We start from the raw sequence: 6,000 nt of genomic DNA on the forward strand, positions 1-6,000 counted from the left end.
TATTGGAATTCCCTGGCACATTTATAAGGCCACCATTTGGGGCCAGTCAGCTTTTGCATGTTCTAAATTGTACATCTACTCCCTCTCTTATTCCCACTCTTATATTTAACAGGGATCACTTTTCAGCTAAATTTAAATGACTAAGAATAATTGTGTGTTAATTACAGAGTTCAACCAATAGTATTAACTAGAACAAAAAAAAAATACTAAAAGGGATAAAGTATTAAGTTTTTCCTCGACAGTCATGACAAGAGCTGATCAAGTCACTGTTTCTCATAGTGTCCCTTTCATTTCAACAGGTTTCCTTTTTTGTGCTTGGTGATGTTTTTACTATTATTCACTGAATAAGTTTTCTAGGCCACCCCCCCCTTACTTCAGAAATTCCCAAGACTTGCATATTTATTTTCTTGATCCTATAGATCCCAAACACCATTTTCATTTTGTCTAATTTTTCTTCCTTTTCAGTCTGAGATATTTCAAAAGATCTGTCTTCTAGATCAGATATCCCTTTGTTCTGCAACATCTGATCTGTTCTTAAGCTTCCCATTATATTGAGTGCTTCATTTCTAATATTTTTGTTTGGTTCCTTTTCATTACATCCATCTATTTGGTGAATTACTTATCTATATTGTGTACTGATTTTAAAATTTCACTTAACTGATTCCCTGTATTTTTGAGAAACATCTCAATCATTTGAACTTTTTCCCTTGCATTTTGCCAATCCCTACTTCTTCAGTGTCTAATATTAGTAAATTATTGTGTTCCTTTTATGGAGATATAGTGCATTCATTTTTGATATTTCTTGTGTTTCTGTCTCGATTATTGCATATCTGGGGGATCTATTGATTTTGTCATTTCTGGAATATGATTTTTGTTGATTTAAGGACTTTTTTTCCTAGAGATGTGCCTTAGATGTTGACTTGGTTGGTTGCTTTATCTTTAGTTCCACTTAGATTTTGTAGTATGCCTGCCTGTATTCACTGTAGTTGATGGAAGTCATAGTAGGGATCGTTGCATAATTCAGTGTGGTTACACAAGTTTCCAGCCATTTCTTGGGGAAAAATTGATGTGAGAAACTTCTTGTGTTGGGAGCTGCCCTTGTTTGTATATCTAGCACCTATATTCCCAGCTGATACCCAAGTCAAGCACTGGAGTTGTGAGATCAGTGCTGGCTTCGGAAGCTATGTGGACTTAGAGACTCCCAGCCATTGCCCAGATCCAGAGATTCAAGAGTAGCATTAATATTGTATGGAGAAGTTGGGGCTCACAGATGCTATGTGTGAGAGTGGCTGGATATGTGAGAGTGACTTTGGCCCTGTAATAGCAGGATGAAAATTGCTATGGGCCTCTCTCTGTCTGCTGTTCACTGGTATGGGTTTTGTGTGTGTACCTCAGGCCTGAGAATTATGTGAGTAGCTGTACTTAGACTCTAGCAGCTTCTGTGTAAGAGGTTGGAGTCTGGAACCCTGAGCTCCGTGCTGTGCCTGAGCCAAGTGGGATTCCTGTGGGCCAGAGATCCCAGCACATGATAGTATTGTATTGAGTTAGGCTCAGAACACAGTCTAGTTGTGAGTGCCATTGAGTGAGGTGTTGTTGAGCTAGGTAGAGTGCCTAAGACTTATACCTGAGCTCCAGGAATATCTTCTGATTGGGACCAGGGAGCTGTGACCACCATTTGTGGGTGGAGCAAGAGTGCAGAATGATACCCAAAATGTCAATCCTGGAGAACATCTGGCTACTGTCAGTGGGAGAATGGAATGTTGGAGCCGATGGTGTTCAGATTCCCTTCACCCACAGAGACATGCACACTGTCCAGAGCACTGTCCTACTCCATATTACACCCTCTGGGCTCACCATGAAACCCATTACCAGTGTGCAGGGAGCTCTGAGCCTTTGTACTCAGACTGTGCAGGTACATGGGAACCCAGACACAAATTGCTCTTTCAAGTGGTCAGGCGAGGGGAGGCAGCAGGATGGAGTATGGTCTCCAATTCTAACAGCACAGGCTTCCTTATTTCAAGTCCTATTGTCTATCATAGCTGCTTTGCCTCTATTATCTGCTGCAATAGAGATCTCTGTGTGAGTCTGGGCTCTAGGCTACCACTACCCTGTTGGGCTGAGTGGGACCCATGGGGCTCAGTCTGCTATGCTAGAATTCAGGAATGTCTTTCTAGATTGGACCTAAAGCCAGTGAGGCCTGTGTAATTCTCTGGTAGCCAGAGTTGTGGGTGCATATTGTTGGCAAGTTTCATGGTCCCCTCTTACCTATTTTTCAGCAAAAATGCATTCTTAACTGGAAGCTGGTGAGGTAGAAGCTGTAGCTGCCAGTGCTGGTGGCCACGACAGCATATCTGTCCTCTCTCTCTGCTGGGATGTGGAATTTCTATGTTCTTCCATCAGCATTTTACTGACTTCCTTAGCTCTGGTGGGGGTGTTCTGGTGTGTGAATAACTTTAAATTACTGCCTTTGAGGATCACTAGAGCTTCTTATTCACCCATCTTCTTGATTCCAAAAAACTCATGATTTGGTTGATGCTTCACGGACCATAGTCAACTGTGATATTTCATGTTGGCCTTTTTTTTGTTTTCCTTTTCCATCCTTGTGCTATGAGATCTTCCATATTTCTTCTTTTTAGAGAAATTAGCAATATGTAGGAATTGACTTTACTGAACACATACATGTCCACTCAGTGTTTTTAGTGAGGCTATAGAACAAATTAATTTGTTGAGCATTTTAAAATAAATTTCATATTATTTTCTAACTTTATTTTTTAAAAGATTTATTTATTCATTTGAAAGTCAGAGTTACACAGAGAGAGAGGAGAGAGAGAGAGGTCTTCCATCTGATGGTTCACTCCCCAATTGGCTGCAATGGCAGGAGCTGCGCTGATCCCAAGCCAGGAACCAGGAGCTTCTTCTGGGTCTCTCACATGGGTACAGGGGCCCAAAGACTTGAGCCATCTTCTACTGCCTTCCCAGGCTATAGCAGAGAGCTGGATAGAAAGTGGAGCAGCCAGGTCTAGAACCAGCGCCTATATGGGATGCTGGTGCTTCAGGCCAGGGCGTTAACCTGCTGTGCCACAATGCCAGCCCCATTTGCTAACTTTAGAGTGTATGATTATAGCTTGTTTCGATCTAAGCAAGATTTGGTTCCTGAACTCATGCTGACATTTAAGCCCTGAAGTCATAAATTAATGGTATTAAAGGTGGAAAATCAATATTATTCTGGTGTCTAGAAGGTGGGCCTTGGTGGAAGATCCTTAGGTAATTTGGCAGTGTGCTCTAAGAAGGTAATTCTAATGAAATAGTTGATTTTAAAGCCATCTGGGTCTAGAGACTCTCCCTGATTCCTGGCTTACCATGGGATTTATCCTCTACACACAGTCTACCATTGCCATCCTGTGGCCTTACTAGAAGGCTGAAACATTTGTATTCGGTATTTTCAAAGTTATTTAACCAACTGGCACCCATATGGGGATTCTAGTGCCGTAGGTGGAGGCTTAGTCCACTATGCTACAGCAGTGGCCCCTACAAACTACTTTTTTGCTAACTTTGTCATCAGTTTAGCCAACCTTTACTACCACTTATTCCTCCCTGACTTTGCCTTCCCCTTCAGTGGAGATAACTATTACGGTTATAATTGTAGAATACAAACTTTATCTTGAATTTTTCTCACATGCTTATGTATGGATTTTATCATTTCTATAGTATTATAGATTTTTATTATATTTTATATATATAGTATATATATTTTATATATAGTATTATAGAATTTATTATATTTTATTTGGGACAACAAAAATGGTTATTTGAGTGGATCATATTTTTTACTATTATAATCCACATATGTTGTATTTTATATGTTTCCTTTCCTTGGATTATTTATTTTTAAAAAATATTTTTAAATTATTTCTTATATAAACAACTTCATATTAATATTCATGGCTTTGCATGTGTGTCTGAATTTAAATAGTCCAATTTGTACCTTTTTCATAATTTTCATATTTTTTTAATTATACTGGGAAACTCATAGGTCTCTCCTATTTCCTAATATTACAGTGCAAATTCTCTGCTAGTTCTTTAAATTGTTTTAAAGATTTATTTATTTATTTGAAGGCAGATCACAGAGTGAAAAAGAGGGAGAGGCAGAGACAGAGACAGAGAGAGAGAGAAAGAGAGAGAGAGTCCATCTGTGTTTAACTCCCCAAATGGCTGCAAAGACCAGAGCTGCTCTGGTCCAAAGCCAGAAGCCAGGATCCTCTTCCATGTCTTCCATGTGGGTGCAGTGGCCCAAGCACCTGGAACATCATCTGCTTCCCTCCCAGGCACACCAGCAGGGAGGAGCTGGATGGAAAGTGGAGCAGCTGTGACTGGAACAGATGCTGACATAAGATGTTGGTGTCACAGAGGATGGCTCTACCCACTATGCCACAGCACTGACCCCAGTTCTTCGAATTTTGAGCAGCAACTGCTTTGCGTGCTCTTATGACCATTCTTGATACTTCATTTAAGCAGATTTCTGCTTGGTTGATTGACATAGAACTCCCACCGTACTCTGAAATTCAATTTTCTGTTCTCTACTTGCTTATTCATGTGGTGTCTTAATCACTGTGATTCCATTAATATCTTCCTTGTGGGGTTTGCTTTCATGTCTTGCTTTCTTGTTTAGTTAGAGCATTGCTGCCATCCTTGATCCAGCAAGAAAAATTTAGTCTATGGGGATAATGAGAATTAGATATTTTAGATGTATAGGAGAGTGTCATACAATTATCATCCGTCTAGAGAGAAAAATATAAAAGGTTAACAAAACAGGGCAAGGTCATGAACTTTCCTTAAGCTTAGAAGAAAAAGGGAGAAACATAATCCAAATTAAGATGTGTGTGTCTGTTTTTCTAACTTTAGAAATCACCAAACTAACTGTGTTATAGTTTTTTTATTATTATAAACAATTATTAATAAATATTAAATTTATCATTTTAGCCATTTTACATATGCAGCTCAGTGGCATCAGGTATATTCCTGTTGTTCTACAACTATCACCACTATCCATCTCCAGAATTTGTTTTCAGTCTTCCTGACACTGACACTGTGTATTCACTAAATAATAACTTCACATTCTTTTCTGCTCCCAGCCTAGGGCAACAACAATTCTGCTTTTTGTATCTACAAATTTGACTACTCTAGGTATCTATAATCATAGATTATTTGTCTTTGCTGCTAGTTTGTGTTACTTAGCATAATGTTTTCAGGTTAATTCACATGTCAATTTATGTCAGAATTCCCTCCCATTTAAAGGCTGAATAATGTTCAGTTGTAAGTATGTACCATGTTTTGTTTATCCATTCATCTGTGGATGGTCACTTGAATTTTGAGCTTGTTGCAAATGATACTATGAACCCACTATGGACCTACAGATATTTGTGACTATCTGATTCAAATCTTTTTGCTGTGTGGGGCTGGTATTGTGGCACAGTGGATAAAGCCACTGCATTGGACAGCAGCATTCCATATGGGCACCAGTTTGTGTCCCATAAGCTCCACTTCTGATCCAACTCCCTGCTTATGGCCTGGGAAAGCAGCAGAAAATGGCCCAAGTAGTTGGACTCCTGCGAAACCTGGGAAACCTGGATGAAGCTCCTGGCTCTTGGCTTCAGCCCAGTCCAGTCCAGTTGTTATGACAATCTTGGGAGTGGAACCAATGCTTGGAAGATTTCCTTTTACCCTCCCAACAATGTCTCTCTCTCTGCAACTGTGACTTTCAAATAAATAAATACGTAAATAGATATTTTTTTTAAAAAGTCTTTTTGGTGTATACCCAGCATGGCATTTGCTGAGCTGCTGAGCTATATAGCCTTTACTATTTTTAATTTATCAGAAACCATCACAGTATTTGCCTTGGTAACTGTACCATTTTTCAGTCCCACCAACACTACACAAGTGTACATATTTATCACAAATTTGCCAACTTCTAATCCTTGCATTTTTGTTATTTTTGTTATG

General features: G+C 39.4%; 1 pseudogene; it reads right to left on the reverse strand.

Moving 5' to 3' along the window:
* LOC100354907 (arginase-2, mitochondrial-like) overlaps window positions 1-1,675 on the reverse strand; it is a 47,337-nt pseudogene extending 45,662 nt beyond the window's left edge.
* Window positions 1,676-6,000: the final 4,325 nt, after the last annotated feature.

Source organism: Oryctolagus cuniculus, chromosome 1 (genome assembly GCF_051225735.1).
Source record: "Oryctolagus cuniculus isolate XC-2025 breed Fujian yellow rabbit chromosome 1, ASM5122573v1, whole genome shotgun sequence".
Lineage (NCBI taxonomy): Eukaryota > Metazoa > Chordata > Mammalia > Lagomorpha > Leporidae > Oryctolagus > Oryctolagus cuniculus.